Consider the following 23,830-nt stretch of genomic DNA (forward strand, 5'->3'; position numbering starts at 1 on the left):
ACCCTCTGACACAGGGTGCCAGGCCTTGGGATCCACTCAGGACCGGGAACCTAAATAGATCTGGGAATAGGGACCCATCTTGGCCTTGACTACGGACCAGGAATGAGATAACAAGGGACCACGTCGAGTCTAGTTCTGCCTTCTGGGCCCAAGGCCATATTCAGGTTTAAGTATACTATATTTGTCAGCATGACTCTGCCAGTATAAAATGGATGCAGTATTTGCGGGGATTGGTCTTCTGCAGTATAACAGTGAGTACGAACTGGTGGATCCCAGTCTGGAAGGTGGAAAGGGCCACTGAACTTGTGGTAACTAGATTAGTATGGGTGCAGTGAACAAAGCAGGGGACAAAGAGAGTGAGAGAGCAGTTGGGTGGAGGGCAGAATGAAGCAGTAAGGGGGCAAGGAGTAGAGCAGTGAGAACTGTGACACATGTGCCTTTAAACTTAACTAAAAAATCCTGATCTATTAATGTACAGTTAAAATAGAATGATTTGGTGAATGGCTGCTGGATGTGGATTGGACTGTAAGGCTGGGTCTCCTAGCAAAAGCATTGTGCTCCATTACACTTGGTCATGCAAAAATGTCAGGCCAGAGCTCCAAGTCTCTGTACATTTCTGGCTACTCAGGAAAGATGTGTAACACCAGAGAGGGTATGGTGAAGATATGCAAGGATGTTGTTCAGGCTGCAGTTACTGTCTACAAGTTGGCCTTTGCTTTTTCTATGTCGTAATAATGACTTGACTTTAAAAGTCCTTCATTGGCTGCAAGTTGCTTTGGGCATCAAGAGGTAGTGAGCAGCATTACAGAACCGCAAGGCCTTTCTTACAGCCTGACAGCACAAAAATGGACTGTTTTCCTACTGCCTGTTAATCATGCTGGCATATTGTGTCCGTTTTACGAGCCCTAATTTTGTTTTATAATTTCTAGTGTGGAACCATATTAAATGCATTTTGTAAATTAAAAATGTTATAGTTGCTGATAATATAAGCAAAAGAGGTAGATTTCAATCTGAGGATTTATCACTACTGTCAAAATGTCCCATGGATATTGGGTCTGCAGGTCCATAATATTATTGTCTTGTTCAACTGCTGTGCTTGATTGTCCTTTTAATTTTTACATCCAAACCTCAAGCTTTATGGCTCCCACCCTTGTTGATTTTGCTTTGTGCAGGAAGAACTAATTGCTAAAGTTTAAAACTCAAGACCTCTGCCTTAATCCCACAGATATCCTCTGGCTTCATCAAATAAAGATTTTAAACCTTGCACACCAGCCAAAGCAATCAGAAAACAATGATCTCTTCTTGGGGTGGTTGCCACTGGTGGGCCTTTAATGGCATCTTGTATAGTCCATTTAATCTGATTTCAGGCTCCCAAATCTGATTTAAGCAGTTTTCTATAGTATGTCATTCCCTTCCTTAATTCTAGTGTCTGTACTGGTCTTTTGCTTTTGAAAGAGTGTAACTAATTTTGCCAGAACTGGAAAGGAAACAGAAAGCATACAATTTCTGACAAGAGACCCATACCTGAAGAATTAACTTGCATACTTACTCCACCAATTCTTCATGATTTATTAGGTGATCCTGCATGTTATTTGTTTCAAATTTCTGACATTTACTTCTTGCTTTATTTACAGGAATAAATAAATTTAGTGAACAGCCATCGTCTTATTTATAATAACGAGCTTCACTGTATTTAAAGCTCTAATTGGAAATTGTGCCGTTATTACTTAAGATTTCAGAAAGAGCATAAATGAAATTTGACATCTGCCCTTGTAGTTCTAAGATATCCTTTGAAACAAACCTTGATTTGTCCTACAAAATGTATTGATTTAGTGTTTTTAATTTTATTTGTTTTTAAACTTTTCATTGAATTCTTTTTGAAATCCATATTTTAAAAACAGTAAGTGGAAATTATTCTTGATTATTTTAGACAATATTTAATGTGTTCTAATGGACTTCAATTGACAGTTATTTTAGCAAGGACATTAAAACATAATTGGGTTAATATTGTGCTAAACTAGTGGACTGAAGATTGTCATATGAACGCTTAAACACCCATCTGCTAATATAGCCGGGAGTGATTTCTAGTTTGTGATTTTTGCAGGCATTGACCTTCAGTAGGAGAGAACATGTAAAGATGGGAAACAGTCATTGACGGATTCCAAATAACAGTGACCTTCAAAACTGTTAACCACATACCAGCCATCACAATGAATATGGAGAATCAAAGGAAAGTTGATAATAAAGATGGATAACTGGTAAGAAGTTGATCCAGGTGATGGAGGGAGTGAAAGAGAAGAAGGAGTGCAGGAAAAGAGAAAAGGAAAGATGATTAAAAGATAGCGTCTGAACAAAATGGACAGAAGGGCAAGGACAAGAGGAAGACTATACAGTGGAGAGGGATGAGGCAAGAATACAACTCATTTTAGCACAAGAGGCAAAAGAGTGAAGTAGGGAAAGCAAGTACGTGTTTTGATATGTGGTGAATACAGGTGGACTAGAATGAGGTGGGGAGAAGAGTAGAGGGACCTGGTTGGTAGAGGAGAAAGGTAATGCTGAATGTAGAAACACTAGGCTGAAGCTAACTTCCTCTCTCTGAGACAGGGATGAGATTTTTTTTCATTTTGCAACAGGTAAATTACAGCTGGTTGGATTGTGATTAGATGTGGTGACGTGCTGAGTTACTTCTGGATGAAGAGTCGTGGGTTGTTTCTCACAGATTGGAGGCATATTTATTTATTTATTTTTGGAGGTGAGTTACTGCTCGCAGAAAAAAAATTGATTTGTTCCGCAGTCCAGAGTAAGGTTAGATTAAGCTTTATTTCATGAATGGGGATTTGTTCCGAGTGGGAGAAAGGGAAAGGACAAGGTTCTGCTTAGCAGTAGGGAAGAGTTGGCAGTAGGCTGATTGCAGCTCAATATACAGAGGAAGGCTAAATTTATCTCCACTGAAGGGGAGAATGAAGTTATTGTGCTCAGTGGGCTTTGGATATAAGGTCTGTTTGTACTTGCAACGTGTGTGGGGAAACAGGATCCCATTACTGGAAGAAGCAGGCTGTGGTGTGATGTTGAGGTGAAGCCTATTTGCTGCTGAGTGTGGTGGTGGTGGAGTGGGGCAGGGTCTAGTTTGGGTTGGTATACTTGATTTTGATCAAACAGTGGAGGTTGACGGCTGTACTTATGTGCAATGGAATAGGTACTGACAGGGCTGGGATAAACTGCTAGAGTGGTAGGTGCAAGGAGCTGCAGTGATCTCTGTTCAGTCAACTGGATTGCAAAGAATTCTCAGTAAGGCACAGTGAGTTCTTCAATTACATGAAACTGAATTCAAAATTCCATTAATTTCTGGGCTAGAAAATTGAAATGAATGTCTTTAGAGAAGAAGCTATCCCTCTCAGTTGATGTGTTTCTAGTGCAATACTTCATGGTTGACAATATCCCCGGGCCAATGAGGATTGAACAATAAGTACACAACACTTATTTTTAGGACTTTAGCCTATTTACTGCAACAGTCAGTTACTGGGAGAAATAAAGAGTTCAAATGCATTCTTTCTGACCATTCCAGTCAGATCTATAAGTTACCAATAGAGAATTGTGCATGCTTCCTTAGACACTGATCCAGCCTGGAGACACATCTGGTTCATTTCTGTGGGGTTCCAGTCATATGCCTCTCTAATGGCTAATCAATTACATTTGTATGGTGCCTTTGTTGTGGGGGAGCACCGCAGGGTGGCTCACATCAGTGAATGAATCAGAAATGTTAGAGCATTTACATTAAGTGGAATTTATCATTTTTAATTTTAAGCATCTTTATGCTAAACAGCAAAAGGGACAATAACATTTTTATCCCTCAAACCAAAGTCACTAAAGATTATTACGATGTTAACTCATTGATGTCAATGTGAGTTTCTGTGTGCACATCGGCAGCAGCTGATTCTGAAATACAACAGTGACTTCAAAAGTAAATTTCTGCCTGTAAGGTTTTTTGGGAAGTTCTGACAGGCATATATGAATGCAATTTTTCACTTCTTTCTTTACAGTCTTGCCAGTGTTGTCCAAATCCCAAGATCAAATTTTTTAAAAGGGCATTGATTTATGATTCAATATTTCAAGATAATATTTAATAAACAGGAAAATCAACTCACAAAATTCATGCAAGCCTTTTATTTCCAATACCTAAACGTCATATCCATTTTTCCTGCCCTATAAGGGGTTTAAAGGAAAAGAACTACTGACTCTTTGACCAGAATGTGCAGTTGGCAGATGCTGGGTACGTCACTGTGAAATGGATTCAGGATTATGTGCTTGAAAGAGAACAATGACATGGAGAGTTGTCGCTACTGGAGATGCAGCTGGACAACACAGCTCAGCACTTGCTTGATTTGATAACCGAAGTAAGCATATACTGTAAGCTATTCTGTAAACACTGATTTAAGTACAGGCACTAGAAGCCCTGCAGCCGATTAAAACAACAGCAAAATGAAAACAAAATGTGATTTATACATTCTGATTTTTAATTGAAGATTTACATGATTTATAAGCATTGGAAGTCAAAGTGAGAGTGGGGCTTCATTTTGTGTTATAAGCTCTGAATTGGTCATGTGTGCAACAGATAACATTTTAGAATTTTAAAAAATGAGTGGATGTCCCCAAACAGAGAGAATAAAAATAATTTGCAGTCATTTCATGTTTTGTTCCATTGGTCCTTTAAATATGTAATAGATTTTTGGAAAGTCTGCTACACATATTCAGATTCCAAAATCAACATTAGCCTTTTAAATGACTGGTTTGATTTGTTTCACAAACTCATAAGAGTAAAGCGATTACTCTGTACAATTTCCATACATAGTAACATAAATGGGTATTTCATCACGCTGCTAATTTCAGCCTAGTTAATGGCAGAAAGACTTTTAGGGCAGGCAAGTTAATATTTGCAGAGTAGTCATTCTCTGTCCTATAAACCATAGTTTAATACAATTGCTTTGGTTAATGTTCTCATCAGCGAGAATGCCATGACGTTGGCAATGATAATTTTAAAGGCCATCGGGTCAGTGGCTGAAGTGTCACTTGTTGGAAATGGTTACTTTACTAACTTGCTTTAATGTAACATGAATTTGTCTGTGATTTGTCAATTCAAATGTTGACGTTACTCAGGTCCAGCTGTAGGCTGATATGGGATTGTTCATTAAGGAAGGAGTTGCGAGCAGAGCTGAAGACTTGAATTGTTAGAGAACAGCTCCTCCGTTGACTTTATGATGGAAAGAAAGTTATTGATGGAAGAGGATAACACAATTTGGATGAAAATACTTCCCCGGAGAACTTCCACAATGATATGCTGTACGCCTTCTTTACCACCCCCTCTACTTGTATTGCCACTTACAGGGAATTATGCACTTGTACCCCATGATCCCTCTGTCCATCAATATTCCCAAGGGTGCTGACATTTACTGTATACTTTCCTCTTGCATTGACCTCCCAAAGTGCAACACCTCACACTTCCCTGGATTAAGCCCCATCTACCATTTCTCTGCCCATATTTACAAACAATCTATATCCTGCTGAATATTTTGACAACATTCCTCAGTATCAACAACTCCAGCATTGTTTGCGTCATCTGCAAACTTACTAATCATGCCTGTCCGATTCAGCTTCCTAAACCTTACATATGCTTCCTCTCTCTTTTTGACTAAAATAGGTGACTGGCAGTTTGGGAAAAAAAAGGCAAGTTATGAATGAGTGGTTTGGAAGAAGAGGAAAAGAACTTGAGGACCAACAGTTCAGGAGAATCAAAGGAAATGTAAGAAGGCAGCTTGAAAGTGCAGGGGAAATTGAGGACAGGAAGTTTGAAAGAAGGGGAGCTAGGAAAATAGGAACAAGCAGTCCAGAAGGAGGAGGACAAAAATCATGGACTAGTTGCACAGAAGAAAATGGCCAGACCAGCATTTCAGAAGAAAGAGGGGAGAAGTTGGGGAAAGTAGGGTCCGGAGGTTAGGAAGAAGGTGGGAGGAGGAAAACTGGGGACAGTAGATGAGCATAAAGGAGCAGAGAAAAATGAGGGATAAAAATAGAAACACAGGCAGTATCTGGGGAAAGAGAAATAAGTTGATATTTCAAGTTGAAAACATTTCTTCAGGTCTCCTTCCGCAAATGCTGCCTAACCTGCTGAGTGCTTCCAGCATTTTCTATTTTCATTTCAGATTTCCAGCATCTGCAGGTTTTGATTCTTGTTTAATGAGGGAAATCATGGACCAGCTGTTCAGAAGAAGGGGAGGAAGGAAAAAAGTCTGAGTCTAGTTGGCTGGAAAGGGGGAAGTGAAGTTAGAAGAAGTTGGTGAGAGGGGCCGAATTAAAATGGATAGGAAGGACCTCCTTCCCTTAACAGAGAGTTCAATAGCATAAAGTTAAAGTAGTTGGTAGAGAGCAAAAAGGGAACTTTTTTCTTTCAGTGGTGGTGAGGTCCCGTAGGTCATTGACTGAAAAGATGGTCAAAGCAGATATCCTCATCACATCTATAATGTACCAGGACATGAAGAGATGTTACCAACAAGGCTACAGATCAAGAGTTATAAACTAGGATCAGGCTTGCTAGTTCATTTTTGGTCAACACGGAGAGACTAGCGATTGATTGACTTCCTTTTGCACAATTAATTTATTGATTTTTATGATTCCATGTGTATTGAGATGGAAATCTTAAACAATTTGTCTGATTCTGACAAGTATAGATGTAGTCAATAGAGGCACCATGGTCAATGGATACAAGTTTAACCAATCAGAACAATCTTTTAGTTAAATCAACATAAACAAAGACTCAGATTCCAACTGACTTAAGCCATTGGCTGTCTCTTGGAAAATGATTCAGCTGCAGCACAACAAAATAAATCAGATAGAAGAATATCCAAATTCTTATGATTATTTCTCAATGCTAACAGGCATCAATGTATGTGAATAATATAACTGAGCAAATAATTTCACAAATGGTGATCAATTCTACAATTGTAATCATGGTGTTTGGAGAGGATGTTGAGGATCTTAATATGTATTTAAACAAACTGTTACTACAAGAGTACTTGCTATTCAATTTTAATGTTATATTAAGATAAAATCAAAAGAACGACAGATACTGGAAATCTGAAATAAAATAGAAAATGCCGGATATATTCAACAGATCAGGCAACGGAGTTAATGTTTCTGGTTGATAGTTCATTGACCTGAAATGTTAACTCTTTTTCTGTGTGCTCTCTGTCCTCAGAAACTGCCTGACCTGCTGAGTATTGACAGAATTTTCTGTCTTCACTGCTTTAAGAGGCAACTTTAACTGCAATTACACTCTTTTGTATCTGCCATCGAAGTAGTTACACTCTGTCTAAAATGACTGAAACCTTTCATTTAATATCTCTGTGCGAAAGAAATTCTGATGGAGTTAATTGGTGACAATGACTATCTAACCTGGACTGCTAGCTCTTCAGCTCCTGTGTAATATCTGTATCTATAATCAGGAGAAATCTGGAGGAAAGGGGCCAAAACACCTCTTCTGTAGCCCTCTGTTAAGTTTCCTACTTGAAACAGGTGGCAAGAGCAGCAGGCTGGGGGCTAGATGGGAGTGTAATCTCAGGAATCGATGGACTGAAGGAATGGTGGCTGACATTTAGCCAAGATGCAGAGTGGGATTTGGGGAGGGCATGATTTAATAAAATGGAGCAAAGAAGTAAGAAAGTCAGCTTCAGGGGAAACAAAACTTTACCCTTCCAGTTATTATTTAACATTCTTTTTAAAAAGTTAACATCTAACCTTTTGAACCTCTTTTGCCCCTCTTCCCACTATGTTGACCCAGAGAGAAATTCAAGCCTACAGTTCAAAGAACAGTTCAGCCATAATGATGTCATCAGAGACTAATCTGCATATTTAAAGAAGAAGTCCATTGGCTTTCAGAAGATGCCTTCCCATTAGATAAAACTATCAGGTTAACATTGAAACCTTGCGGATCAGAATGTTGGTGGACCATTTGCTCAGGAAGATTTAGTGCTTGCTTGTCCATTTGTCATTATGTGGGCATTATTAAAATCACTGTTATCGCAGTCTGAATTTATCCTACACATGTTCTGATTAATTACCTTTTAGAATAAGTAATATGTAGTTAACTAAAAACATCAAAAATAGTTGCCACCTTCTACAACTGATTGAATTTTATTGTGGAAAAGAGTTTGGATCTAGGCGGGGAAGAGTTAAAAACCAGAAAAATCAGAGTTATTCTACTCGATTGGAGTGGATTAAGCTGTGTGCAAACAATTGCTAATTTCCATATGTTCATCACTCAACTAAAGGAATACTGTCACAGTATCTTCATTCAAAATCAGGTCCATCAGTTTCCTGAAGCTAACCTGTGAGACCAAGGGAAATGCAAAGCATGACCTGTGGAGCGTGAAGCAATCTCTAATAAGTTGCTAATGAACACTCTGTTTACTACTATCTTTTCCGGATCAGGTGGCCAAACAATAACAATTGCTGTTAAAATCACTCCACCCTCAATTTTTTTTGCATCTGATTTTTCCATAATTTTGATACAGACACATCTGGGAGTCCATAATTAAAACAGACATTTCAGATTTATCGCATCTGTTGGTTCGTGATGTTTGATTTCCAGAATTACCATTTGCATGAGGTAGATGACTGCCTGGTTATTTTCCAGCTCTAAAACAATATGTCAACTCTACCACTAACATTACCAGACAGAATGAGCATATACGTAGCTTTCCCACATTGCTTGTCTTCCTCTAAGTGCAGAGCCGCATCCACCAGGTACATTGGTGAACCAGTTAGCCCTAGACCAACTAGAAATGTTCATCAGCTGCAAGGATTTCTCCTTCACCAAAGAGCGGCCAGTGTCCAATCACAAAAATGTCCTGATGCTGATGTATACATGATCAGTAGGCAATATATGTTTATACAGGACATCGGCGTGTTAAAGGTGCTTGGGGTTTTCTTTAGCTCCTACCAGTGAGTCTCTCCAGAACAATTGGTATTTGTAATGTTCTGCATAACATTTGACAGCAACGTGGCTTGCAACTGCAGGACGAAAATAGTAAAGCATTCAGGTCCTTCTGGGACAAAGTGGAAGGGGAGGGGGAAGAAGAGGAGGAGGCCAACAATTGAGTAGTGCAACCCTTGATGTTTTCAAGGCTGCCTCAGGTGCCCTTATTATTACAAGGTTCAGTTAGGTTGCAGGAGCCTCAAGTCACCAGGAAGTGCAATGGGCACTCTAATCACTTTGTACCCTGCCCACACCCCCACACCCACGCCCCATGTCACTGCCTCAAAGCAACCACCTCTTCAACAAACGTGAGTCACCAGTAGTTCATATCTTCACATTTATTGTTGAACAACTTAGAAGGCTAGATGAAAAACGCTATAATGCTGGAGGAACTCAGCAGGTCAGGGAGCATCCGTGGAGAAAAGCAGGTGGTCAATGCTTCAGGTCAGGACCCTGAAGAAGGATGCCACCTGACTTGCTGAGTTCCTCCAATATCATAGTGTTTTTCATCTAGATATACCAGCATCTGCGGTCCTTTGTTTAATTTAGAAGGCTATTTACCACCCAGCAACCACACAGACTTGTTTTCTTTACACTAATTCACCATTATGTGAATGGTTTCTATTGATTGCTGCTGCACACCTGATTGTCCCATCAGAGGAAAAATAGATGAACTAGTCCTAACAAAGTCAAAATATGTTGACCTTATTATGGTGATGATGATCAAACTTAACTTTTTGCAGTGTACCTGACTAAGACATGACAGGTGAATCAAAAAGCAAAAAAAATGCAGATGCTGGAAATCTGAAATAAACAGCAGAAAATGTTAGAAGCACACATCAGGTCAAACAGCATCCAAGGAGAGAGAAACTAAGTTAGAGTTTCAGGCTGACGATCTTTCGTCAGAACTATGAATAGTTAGAAATCAAACATTTTATAAGCTGTGGAGGACTGGAAAGAACACAGGTAATGGAGACACAAAAAATACTGCAGATGCTGGAAATCTAGAGTGACGCACAAAATGCCGGAGGAACTCAGTGGGTCAGGCAGAATCTATGGAGGGAAATGGACAGTCGACATTTTGGGTCGAGACCTTTCATCAGGACTCAAAGATTAGAACAAAGGTAATGTTCATAATAAGATGGAGAGCAAGAGAGTAAGAAAGACTGAACAACACAAGTGAGAGATGGTGAAGGCTTGTTAATTGCAGCTGATTTCCTTGAAGGAAATGTAAAAAGAATGATATAAACAAAATTAGAGAAAGGAAAAGAAATCAGCGTTAGAACTGTGAGATACAAAGCACTGCAAATGCTGGAAACCTGAAATCAGTTCTGATACAGACAGGAAAATCTGTTTTCCAAAATTGTTGAATTCAGATGTTGAATCCGAAGGGCTGTAAAATGTATAGTCAGAAGATGAAATGTTGTTCTTCAGGCTTACATTCAGTTTCATTGGAATGGTGTAAAAGGCCAAAGACACAGAGATGTGAGTGAAAGTAGAATGGAGAATTAAAACAAGAGGCAACTGTAAGCTTAGGGCCAGTCTTTCTTTCTTTTTCAATCTTTTTATTAGTTTTCAAATTAATACAGATTGATATATAGCATCAATATTTATACATGTAATACAAAGAGATCAGGATAACAATCATAGCATATATAATCATAAAGAACAATAAAATATAAAAAAAATCTGTAGATCCAACGATCTCTTAGTAAATGAATATGATATAAAAGAAAGAAAAGAAGATTTATTATATAAGTCTTTTTAAAAAACCCAAATCAATAAACAAAAAAAAACTTTTCAAAAGAAAAACAAACAACAAAAAAAGGGAAAAAAAACTGGGCTAAAATTTCTCAGTAGAAACAGAGCAATATTATGTTGTCAAGTCCGTTCCTCCAAGTTGGAAAGTTATTGAAAGGGGATCTACATCATGTGAAAATATTGAATAAATGGACTCCAAATATCTTCAAATTTAAGCAAAGGATCAACAGTACCACTCCTAATTTTTTCCAAGTTTAAACATAATATAGTTTGAGAAAACCATTGAAAAGTAGTAGGGGGTATTGGATCCTTCCATTTAAGCAAAGTGGATCGTTTGGCCACTAATGTAACAAAAGCAATCATAGGATTAGCGGAAGGAGATAAATGGCTAGGGCCAGTCTTGTGGACTGAACAGATGTATTCTGAAGCAGTCTGTATTATGATTCAATGTAGAGGAGACCATATTGTGAGCGCCAAATGCAGTACACCAAATTGGAAGTACAAGTGAATTACTGCTTCATCTGGAGGGATTTGCAACACTGAAGTGTGGGAAAGGAAGGCATTGCATTCCTTATGGTTGCATAGGGAGATGCCATGAGACATGACAAAGACTTGTTAGTTAGTAGATTGATTAGGTACTGCAACATATCCCTCATGCATGTGGGCAGAGAGTTGATGGACACATGAGAGAGTGGGTTACAGGGAAATAGGTTAGAGGAATGGGATTGATCAGATTGTTCTAAGAGTCTGCATAAGTACAGTGGGAGAACTGGTCTCTTTCTACCTCATAAGGAAATATGAGAAGGGGATTCAGTGTTGGTGGAGATGGAAAAATGAACTAGTGAGGGGTGAGTTAAGTTCAGGTTTTTTTAATTGTATTACCAGGTAACTATCTCCAGTAGTGATGGTCATTGAAATTCTACTGATTTCCAGCGTCTCACCTTCTGTGTTTGTCAGTTGTCGAGCAGCTTCAAACATTCCCTCCAGTTCACTACCTCTCCCTGGTGTTCATTCTCCTTCAAAGAGGGCAAGAGGAGAACCTTTCTTTCTCTTTGCCCTCTCCCTTTCTTTGTAACTAAAATTTGATTTAACTCTAACTTTTCCCAGTGCTGATTAAAGGTCAATGTCCCTAAATGCTCTATTTCTCTCTCCATTCTGCTGCCTAACCTGCTGAGTATTTCCATTATTAATTGAATATCTTTTACATTTCAATTGCACTACATCCACTCTTTCTTTCTATCCACTTTGTAAGTTGCAATCACAAAAATTCTTGATTTGTCAAATGCAATCATCTGTTCACAAGATCATGCACAGTTTGCTTAATCACATTATAATTAACGACAAATTCCAGCATTTTTTGCATACTGATGTCAAACTAAACATCCTATGGTTCCTTCGTGCTATTTTCTATCATCCCAACCACTGGGATAATTCCAGAACCTAAAGGATTTTGGAAGATTGTTAGATATGCGTCCAAGAAATCTGTAGCCATTTTCTTTACATCTGAGGATGTAGAGCTCAGACTGAGCAAACTTGTCACATTTTAGTACCATTACTTTCTCCATCACATTTCTCTACTAATATTGATTATTTTAACTTCCTCACTCTCATTAGACTCTTGGCTTTGCATTGTTGTTTGGAGTATGTCATTTGCAACTTCTATTCTGATACAAAATATTTATTTACATTTCACCCATTTCCATATTATTATTTTTACACTATCATTCTCTCAGAAGTCTGTGTTTGCTTGCTCCTTTTTCATTCTTACATAGTTGTAAACAATTTTACAATCTGTACTAAGAATTTTCTTCTCTCTTTGTAATTTTTTTCATCCTTCAGTGGTTTCTATAACTCTCCCAATCTTCAGACTTATTGTTTTTCCCAGCAATTTTATATTTTATGTATTATTATACTTAACTTTTTTAGATAGTCACAGATCGATCAATTTGCATGTGGTTTTTATTTCTTAATGGGTTGTATATCTATTATGAGTTGTGAAATATTCCTTTAAATGTTTGTCATTATTTATCTACCATCATACACTTTAATCTAATTTCCCAATCTTCATCAGCCAACTCTCCCTTGAAATCTTTGGCTTTATGTCTAATTGGTTCTATTTACGTACTTGCACAGACTTAGGTGATTCATTATATAGTGCAAGATACCAAATAATTGGTTCCAAGGCATACTGCTCTACGAAATCACTTCAATCTATCTTCTGGCCATACAAATTATTTTTCTCAATCTGTTTTGTCTTGATAGATTGATAATAAAAGTCCTAAATGATTATTTCAGAGATGAATACTCTGCCCTATAATAATATACTCACAGGAAGGAGGACCTACTGTATGTCAGCCCTTACCACCAACCACACAGATTCGACTTTCTGATCATCCAAAGAAGATCAATTCTGTCTACTCCATTATATCATTCTTTTAAATCTAGGATATCCATTCCTGCCTTCCACATCTTCCCCCTAAATCTGTATTTTGGAAATATCAAGTACCATTGAATATTTAGTTCCAGACCTTCTTACCATATAATCATGTAGCATTAATGGATATGACATTAAATTCACTTATCTCTGTGCCATCATTTCATTTAATCTGTTACAAACACTCCATGTACATATTCAGATGTATCATTTTTTCCTAATTTGACCTAATTTGGTGATTCAGTATTACTGTTAAGTGAAGGCCTGTTCCTCTGTTAATCATCATCCAAATTCTAACAGTGCTCTGTGGCACTTTTTTTTTTCTTTTTAAACTTAAACATTTCCTTTCACTTAAAATAGTATGTTCCACCATTTCCAAGCCCCCCACGCAACCCCGCCACCAAACTCCAACCCTGTCCCGTTATTTTTATTTAGTTTAAATTCCTTTGTTTAAACCTTGGTTATTTGATCATCAAGTTACTGGTCTCTCCCTAGTTTGTGTGGCGTTCATCTTAACAAAGCAGCTCACTATTTCCCCTATACAGGTGCCAGCACCAATGATTCAAAATTATTTTCTTGCATATCACTTTTTGAGCTATGTATTCAACTCTTTAATCTGTTCAATCCCACACCAGTTTGGACATGGCTCAGTTAAACATCCAATGATTGTTACCTACAAGGTTCTGTATTTTAACTTTAACTTTAATTCTTTGAACTCTCCCAGAAGCTGTTGATTCTCCTTCCTACCTTTGTCATTGATCAATGTGACAACTGGATCTTCACCCTCCAGCTCCAGATACTCCTTCCCATGCAAGGACCTTCACTAACCCTGGGTAGGCAAAACAACCTTCACTCCACAGAACTGTGGCTGGAGAGAACATTAACTATGCCTACAATTTGACTAACCCTGTCACTACCACTTTTCCTTTTACTCCCATCGCCAGTGCCATGGAATTGTGGTCAAATCTAGGAACAAATTAGGTACTTGAAGAGTATAGAAAATGTAAGAAAATACTAAAGAAGGAAATCAGGAAGGCAAAAAGAAGACATGAGGTTGCTTTGGCAGATAATGTGAAGGTAAACCCGAAGGGTTTCTACAAGTATATTAAAAGTAAAAGGACAGTAAGGGACAAAATTGGTCCCCTAGAAGATCAGAGTGGTCATCTATGTGTGGAGCCTCAGGAGATGGGGGAGATCTTAAACAGTTTTTTTGCATCAATATTTACTCAGGAAACTGGCATAGTGGATATGGAAGGAAGGGAAACAAGCAGTAGTGTCATGGAACATATAGAGATTAAAGAGGAGGAGGTGCTTTCTGCCTTACAGTGAATAAAGGTAGATAAATCCCCCGGGCCTGACAAGATATTTCCTCGGACATTGAGAGAGACTAGTGTAGAAATTGCAGGGGCCCTGGCAGATATATTTAAAATGTCCTTAGCCATGGGTGTGGTGCCGGAGGACTGGAGGGTAGCTCATGTTGTTCCATTGTTTAAAAAAGGCTCTAAAAGTAAACCAGGTAATTACAGGCTGGTGAGCCTGACATCAGTAGTAGGTAAGTTATTGGAAGGTGTTCTCAGAGGTCGGATATACAAGTATTTGGACAGCCAAAGGCTGATTAAGGATAGTCACCATGGTTTTGTGCATGGTAGATTGTGTTTCAGGAATCTTGTAGAGTTTTTCGAGGAGGTTACCAAGAAAGTAGATGAAGGAAAGGCTGTGGATGTTGTCTGCATGGACTTTAGTAAGGCCTTTGACAAGGTCCCACATGGGAAATTAGTTCAGAAGGCTCAGTCACTAGATATCCATGGAAAGGTTGTAAACTGGATTCCAAATTGGCTGTGTGGGAGAAGACAGAGAGTGGTAGTAGATTATTGTTTCTCAGACTGGAAGCCTGTGACTAGTGGTGTGCCTCAGGGATCTGTGCTGGGACCATTGTTGTTTGTTGTCTATATCATTGATCTAGATGATAATGTGGTAAATTGGATCAGCAAGTTTGCTGATGACACTAAGATTGGAGGCGTTGTGGACAGCGAGGAAGGCTTTCAAAGCTTGCAGAGGGATCCAGACCAAATGGAAAAATGGGCCAGAAAGTGGCAGATGGAATTTAACGCAGACAAGTGTGAGGTGTTGCATTTTGGAAGGACAAATCAAGGTAGGACATACACAGTAAATGGTAGGGCACTGAGGAGAGCAGAGGAACAAAGGGATCTGGAAGTTCAGATAAATAATTCCCTGAAAGTGGCGTCACAGGTAGACAGGGTTGTAAAGAAGGCTTTTGGCATCCTGGCATTCATAAATCAAAGTATTGAGTATAGGAGTTGGGATGTTATGGTGAGGTTGTATAAGACATTGGTGAGGCCAAATTTGGAGTATTGTGTGCATTTCTGGTCACCTAACTACAGGAAGGATATCAGTAAGATTGAAAGAGTGCAGAGGAGATTTACTAGAATGTTGCCAGGTCTTCAAGAGTTGAGTTACAGGGAAAGATTGAACAGGTTAGGACTTTATTCCTTGGAGCGTAGAAGAACGAGGGAAGATTTGATAGAGGTTTACAAAATTATGAGGGGTATAGATAGAGTAAATGCGAGTAGGCTCTTTCCACCTAGATTAGGAAAGATAGGTACGAGAGGACATGGCTTTAGGGTGAAGGGGTAAAGGTTTAGGGGGAACATTAGGGGAAACTTCTTCACTCAGAGAGTGGTGGGAGTGTGGAACGGGCTGTCATCTGATGTGGTAAATGCAGGCTCACTCTTAAGTTTTAAGAATAAATTGGATAGATACATGGATGGGAGAGGTCTGGAGGGTTATGGACTGGGTGCAGGTAAATGGGACTAGCGGAATATAGTTTCAGCACAGACTAGAAGGGCCAAATGGCCTGTTTTCTGTGCTGTAGTGTTCTATGGTTCTATCTCTGCAATGGATTGGATAGGAAATACACACTGAAAATTAAAATAGAGCAAGTAAGTTAAGGCATCACTGACAGACATTCATTTACTTCAGTGCTTCCCACATCCTATCAGAAACCTGCTCAGCTCTTTGCACTGCACACTCCCAGTGTGTTGTGTAATTAAACCAATGGTCATTGTTGGAAATATCACATTACCATTCATTACTCATTGCTTCTTATTGAATTCAGAGTTTAGGTAAAACAGAGAAATTTCTTGCTTCAAGCATCAAAAATATTGTAACTATGATTGTTTTGACTGAATTTGGGAATAATTTTATTTTTTGCATGCACAGAGTCATACAGCATGGAAACAGGCTGTTCGGCCCGTCATGTCCATACCACCCTTGTATTGTCCACACTATTCCCATTTGTCCACATCGTTTCTGCTTCATCCTGCTGGGTTCCGCTCCCTCTTCACATTTCGCAGAGCACTTCCAATCACCCTGATCTCCGTGCTACACCCTGCGGTCGATCACTGTTGCCAATTCCTGAGTTAGTTGTCCCTTCACCCTAAGACCCCTGCTCCTGGTTCATCCTCCACGGTCCACTGGACCATGACCCTCTCAGGTCGGCTTGAGCTCCACCCTGCCATGTCCTTTTCAGGTCCGCTTGAGCTCTGTGCTGCTGGGACCACACCATGTTTGTCAGATCCACTCCGGATCATCCTGCCACCCCTGTGCTTCTCCTCGCTTTGCTCTTCCTTCTCTGCCTGTTCATGCTTCTACCTACCTGGTGCACTGGATCATCACCCTGCACCTCTCCACAATTCGCGAACCACTTCCTATAACTCTACGGTCACTCTGTGTCGATATGTTGTAAATATAAATGATATATCTTACTTAATTCCCAAATACATATGCAACATGCATATTTGTCAACTTACTCCACAATCAAAGGCACCAGAATTATACTTCGCATGGGCTCAGACCTAAATATTCCTTCAAAATAAGTCTTGTGTAATTTCACTGCAGGCTGCACAAATTAAATACATAATCCAAATAATCTAACAGTTTTCACTTGATTAAACTGCTGGAGGTTCATCTAAAGAACCAAATTAAAATGTTTAAATGAAGTGTGCTTTCTTGTTAACCCTATAAATACCAATCAGCTTTGCAGATTTGAAATCATGTTTGTTCCATTAAGCACCATCTGCTAAAATATTTTCTTTTTCATTAAACACAGAGGTAACAGTATTTTTCCTTTTGTATGATAAAAACAGAAAATGGTCAGGGAGCTGTGGAGAGAAAAAAAAGAGTTAACAGTTCAGTTTGATGACCTTTCATTAGATTTGGCCTACCAGCAACCTGAAACATTAGCTCTTGTTTCTCTCTCTACAGATGCTGCCAGATCTGCTGTGTGTTTCCTTTATTTATTTTGACTTCCCAGCATATGTTTTTCTTGTGTTTTTGATGTTATTTTTTATTAAAATGTCTAAAAAATTAATGTTTGCTTGTTGCAAGTCATGTTATATTTCATTAACAGGTACAGTAGCATATTTCAGTCCATAGAATTAGTAGAATTTTTTTTATTAATGAAATTACAGGAATTGCATTTTATATCATATGGAGATATAATAGTTTATTGGTATAGGAACTAAACTATTATATCTCCATATGATATAAATTAGTAAGTAATTTAGTTTGAAGAAAATAACCACTTCCCTGAGTTTCAATGCCATTGCAATCACCATATCCTCCATCATCAACATCTTGGGATCAGTAGTGACCAGAAACTTAATTGACCAACTTTACAATACTATGGCTACAAAGGGAGATCAAAGTTTGGGTATCCTGCAGCCAGTAACTCGAGTACAATGAAATACTCTCCACTTACCTACATGAGCACTCTTCCAGCAATTTTCACCTGGATGGACAACTCAGATCAAATACAATGTACCAATGTCTCCTGTTGGTTCTCAACTTCCATAAAACTCATTCTAATCAATGGTTTCACAAATCTAATTTCACCGTGTACTGATCAGTTGAATTCACATGTTTCGTATGGACAGCAATTTACATTGACAGCAATTTGCATTAATTTTACCTTATGCTTTTCATGTTGCACTTCCTCGTGTTTAAACTTGAGCTCCTCTATTCCTTTAACTTTAAACTCTATATCAATGCAAATGCATCACTATGTCCTCTCCTTCCACTCAAGAATGTAAAACTGAGCTCCCAGGTGTAACCTCACCTGCACTGAACGGATTAGCACACTGAGCTTTATGATAAATGTTTCTATCCCAAATTCAAAAAAAGCCAGTGCAGTATGGAAGTTTGTCATAACCATGTAGTTCATGGCTGTGAGCTTACTTCACTGTGAGCAAAACGTCCAGCCAAGCCATAGCTCTTAAAGGGATATGGTTTGTTACTAAAGGGGAGGTTGAATGAAATGTTGCTTGCTATATGACGCAACGATTGGTGTTCTTGCTGGTCACATTTGCAACCAACAAGAGCTCAGATGTAAGTTGCCAGCAGAGAGTTCAACACAGTGAGTATTCTTAGATAATTGTACCAGAAGATCGATGTACTTATAATTATCATTTGTCCTGACAATATATAGGGATATTCCTAAAATAATTATCATATCATTGTAATTCCCAAGCTTCTGATGCAACAATAATTGCTCATGTTACACAATGAAAATTGGGGTATAATATATCAATGTTAGGCTTACAAAATCTTGAGATCAGTTTGTATTGACTTAGAAGATGCCTAATAACACATAGAGGTGTGTTCCTTTTACATTTGCACTCCTCTCCTCCAATGAACTCAAAGCACCTCAAACTCATTTAAATGTTTATCTTGGAAAAGAACATTTAGGATTAAGGAGGAATCTATATTGATAGTGGTATCTCACAATCTCCCATTATTTTCATTGTATTATTTAAATTGCTGTAAATGGCAGAATGTAAATAAATGAATATACCCTGTTCAGTAATAATTTGAAATACCATTTCAACAATGTCATCAATATGAGTAAGAATAGTTTGTCTGAACTTTTCTATGGTTCCAAGTCAGTCAGCAATTCTGGTCAAGCCTAACTGTATGACTGTAATCAATATTAGACATAAAAATTATTTTTCCTTTTAGTGGACGTTACTGGAAATATATAGAAAGAATATGCAACTGGATATTTTCCAATCATTCCTGGTTTCTTCCCATGATGATAAGAAATGATCTATTTGCTCTAGAACTTAATATATTGTTCCTTCTTGATTTTCTTGCCAGCAGAAAGAGCGAAAAAGCATAAAGAAAAAAAAGCCTCTTTTTTGGATTAATATGGTGTTCTTGTTCTTTCTATTCTGTCAGGCAGCTACTTGCTTGATTTAAGAGTATCCAGCCTGATTCTATATACATAATATTTATAATCTATTATTTCTATGTACTATCAAATGACCTTAGTTGTGTTTTCTGTTATTATTCTTGGTTGTCACAATATATAAACAGATAACAATGGGAATTCCATTGAGAATTTCAAGTGCACTTCCTGATGTAGATGAGGAGAACTTTTGAGGGTCAACTAATACCCTGGTGCATTAATATCAGAATAATTTTTCTCCACTTACTATTGATGGAGAAGCAGTTGCAGACTTCTTCACATATACTGTACATGAACATGTTGGACCCAACCCATACACATTGGCTCTGTTTTACAAAATAGGCTGTCTCTTTCACCCATTTTATGAATTCAGCCAGAACACATCCAAGTGGTTTAAAACTAGTCAAAGTTCATAGAGCAGCCCAACCTAGAATTCGGTTAAAAATTTATTGAGACTGAGCAACTGCTACAGAGGAAACAAAATAAACACAAGCACTAGAAATAATATTACATTGGATACCAGAAGAAACTACTGACAATTATATGATACGAATTACTACAAAATATCACATAAAATATGATCTCTGTGTTCTAATGACCTTATACAACTTTAACTTTTAACCATAAATGTAACTTCAAATCGTAGGTACTTCCCTCTATCTCCGCCTCTGACTGCAAATCACTTCAGTGATCACTCAAGGGAGCTTGTTCCCATCTGTACAGATCTGCAGTTCCCTTGCAAGCTATCCTTTAACTTTAAGTATTACTTACATGGTTTGTTCTCTAGCACCAGATGATTTCAAACATAACTTGCCCCATTGATCACCAAGAGAAGTCTGTTCCCATGAGTATTGGGGAACAAGCCCGTCCACAGCTTCTTGCAAGTTGCCAAAACCTGTCCAGAATTGTCCTTATTTTTTTAATACAAAAGTCACATCTGTGACAATTTGACAAGTCCCCCCACCCCCAAAGTCTCCACCTTTGATCGTACCATCTTTATCTCTTTATCTTAGTCTTATTGGTGCAGTAAATCTGCGATTCCTTCTCACCATATTAACATTTCCAAAGGCTGAATCTAGACTTGGAGGAACCACGGTTACTACTTTGATACAGTCTTATAGAGAGCCAAGGAAATGAGAGTTCATTACCTTTAGCTCATAGCCAGTTTTAAAAGTTCCTTTAAAAGCCTCTTGGTTCTTTACAGCAGGATGGAATATAGACCTTGGGCAACTTTTAAGCATTATTGGTTTATCATGAGTTAAATGTGTGCTCGCAAGTAATTTGGCCAGTGTTGTAATAAAGTTACGCCATCTGCTACAAGATGATTTGCAGACTACCCCTGCAAAACTAATAGCTATTCCTGTAGATCTGAAGGTTACCAGACCATAACATTTTCCCAGTAACAGCTCCTTACAAGCTCATGGTGACATGTGCCATGCCAGGCAATTGTCCAAAATTGGCTTAAATATACCATTTCCTTCATCATCACACAATTCGAAATTCATGTCCTGGAGTGAAACACAATAACAACTATATCTATGTTGTTTCACTTGATTCTGGAAGGTGGATAGAACTGTACAGACACACATCAAGTGGCATCATTACTTGTGTAAGGCACCCCAGAAATAATCTCTGATGTTCTTAGAACGGGAATCTAGAACCAGATGGCATTGTTTAAGAATAAGGGATGAGTATTTAAGAGGAACTTCTTTTCTCAGAGGGTCATGAATCTTTAGAATTCTCTAACTTGTAGTCACTGCATTACTGAACATATTTCAAAGCCAAGATAGGCAGATTTTTGGTCTGTGGTGCAGTCAAGAGTTATGGCAAACAGGCAGGAAAGTGAAATTGAGGCTAAGATCAGCCATGATCTTACTGAATATAGGAGCAGGGTTATAGGATCTATCTGGCCTACTGATGCTGCTATTTTTTATATTCTTAATTAGATTTTACAACCACACCATTGGCAGGAGACCACACTAAGATGGGTTCCACAATTACCTTCTATTTTTCATACCACGCCTCCCTCCCCAAACCCTATCCAACCACTGATCTCACCACCCATGTCCGTAACACCCACGATTCTCAGGTCCTCCAATCTTTTGCATGCTCATCAACTACCACATAGCTTGCCTATTACACTAGTTTCTAGGCCGTTATATTTCAAGGACAATAATATCAGTTGCTACCTTTGATGATGAATGATCAACTCAGTTATTTGTGGGATCTGACTACTGCCATATATGCTCATGGATGCCCTAGATCAGAAAAACAGACAAGATTTCAGCAGTAATCAGTGGCCACATTTTGTAAATGTTCACTGGGGATGAGAACTACCTTCAGCAGCCATCGTTGTTTTTCTGCTGAAAGCTCCCAAACAAGAGGAAATATTTGGGTTGAAATTTTGAACAACTGCTTGCTGTTCTTCCACTACCCTCTTGCCACAGACTCATAGAAGTCAATGGTAAAAATGAAGGGCATTCAGCCCATGCTGGCCAGGAAAGGAATTAGATCAATCCCACTTCCCAGCTCTATGTCCATAGCCCTGCATGTTCTGGCTTTTCAAGTACTCATCCAAGTATTGACCCTCCTTGCTGTGAAATGGGTCCCAATTGTTCACCTAATCTGGGACCCTCATAATTTAATGCACCTTAATTAAATCTCCCCTCAGTCACCTTTATTCAAAAATATACAACCTCAACCTAGACAGTCTCTATAATATCAAATTGCAGGAAGATGTATTGTTTAAACATTCGGATGATAATAAAATATTTTAATCTACTCCAGTATCCACTTTCATTTGTCCAGCACAGTTTGGTATAATTTGATATACATGCATTAGCAAAGCATAAATATCTCACTTGTTTTCTAACCACTTTTTCTCAAAGGCCCTTCAATGTAAAACAGTGCTTCTGGAATCTACAAAACAATGTTTATTGTAAACAAAAACTGTTGTTTATTTCATCAGTTATTAACTTACCTAGAGATTAATTGTTATTAATAGAGGTCAACAGAACAGTCTAACAAAATAATTTTGGTTTAAAGTTAAGCAGATTGATCGAGTCACTATTGGTTTAGTTGCACATCACTGGAGATGTCTTTGCTGCATCTTCAGTGTCCTAGGATTTAATTACTGAATTTATGATATCAAGGAGGCATTAAATGGAGACAATGGAGTTAGTGAGACTTCACTGCAAAGTTTCACTGTTTAACTTTATTTTCTTCATTGCTACTTTTATTTTCTGCAAATCTATTTCTAAATTATTAGTTGTTAATGTTTTATTATCATAAATATATGTATTATACAGTGAAGTAGTAGGTGAAACTAATACCTCCATGTATTTTCTACAAATCTGGGATTTTTTATTGAATTTTATTAATTTAACTGTGCAATGTTCCAGTATTCTTGCATTTATAATGAGCTTCTTTCTCTTTTATTTAATTTTGATTTTAACTCCATATTACTTGTTCAATATATTGAGACAAGTACCCTTTCCATTGCTTAAACATTTTAAGTCAAGTTCACAACTTGCTTCTATCCATAGATTTACTCTCTAATGAATAAAAAGGAGACTGTGCTTTCTAGCAGTGTAACATCATAAAGCTCATTTTAGCTGCTTTGTTGATCTTCAGTTGAGTGGATCGGGTAGAAACCTGCAGTTACCAGACTTCACATTCTTTCAGTTCCTAATTCCTGTGCCTCATGTTCCATGGTCTTTCTCAGCTATCTCCTTCTGATGGTCACCAAGTGTCTCTCCAAATTAAAATATGGATTCTGTCCATCTAGAGGCACGGTAGACATGATCTGCACTGCGCATTAACTCCAAGAGAAATGTGGGGAGCAGCATCAACCACTTTAGCCTTTTTTGACCTCACAAAATGCCTTTGATTCCATCAACCTAGAGGGACTGTGGAGTATACATTCTCAAATGTAGCTGCCTGCAGAAATGCATCTACATTTTATGTCAGCTTTGTAATGATATGCAAGCTGTGATTTTAACCAAGTGGTCTACAACAGACCCAATATCACTGTAGATTGGTATCAAACAAGGCTGCCTCATCACCCCAACATCTTTGTCTAACCTTCTTACCACATCATTGCACCTCACCTCCAACAACGTTCTGGTTTGAATGGAGCAAATCTATAGGATAAATGGGAAACTATTTAATCAATGTCATCTCTAAAGCTAATGGCACCCCAGTCATCAAGCTGCAGTATGCACATCATGTGTACACACAGGCAAATTTGGAAGCAAAGCTCCCAGTTATCCTTCACTAAAGCATGTGGCTTACACTTACTACCTGGAAAACAAAGGGTGTGATGGTGACACTGTAGTTAAGT

The sequence above is a fragment of the Pristis pectinata genome, chromosome 1 (genome assembly GCF_009764475.1).
Source record: "Pristis pectinata isolate sPriPec2 chromosome 1, sPriPec2.1.pri, whole genome shotgun sequence".
In the NCBI taxonomy this organism is placed as follows: Eukaryota; Metazoa; Chordata; class Chondrichthyes; order Rhinopristiformes; family Pristidae; genus Pristis; species Pristis pectinata.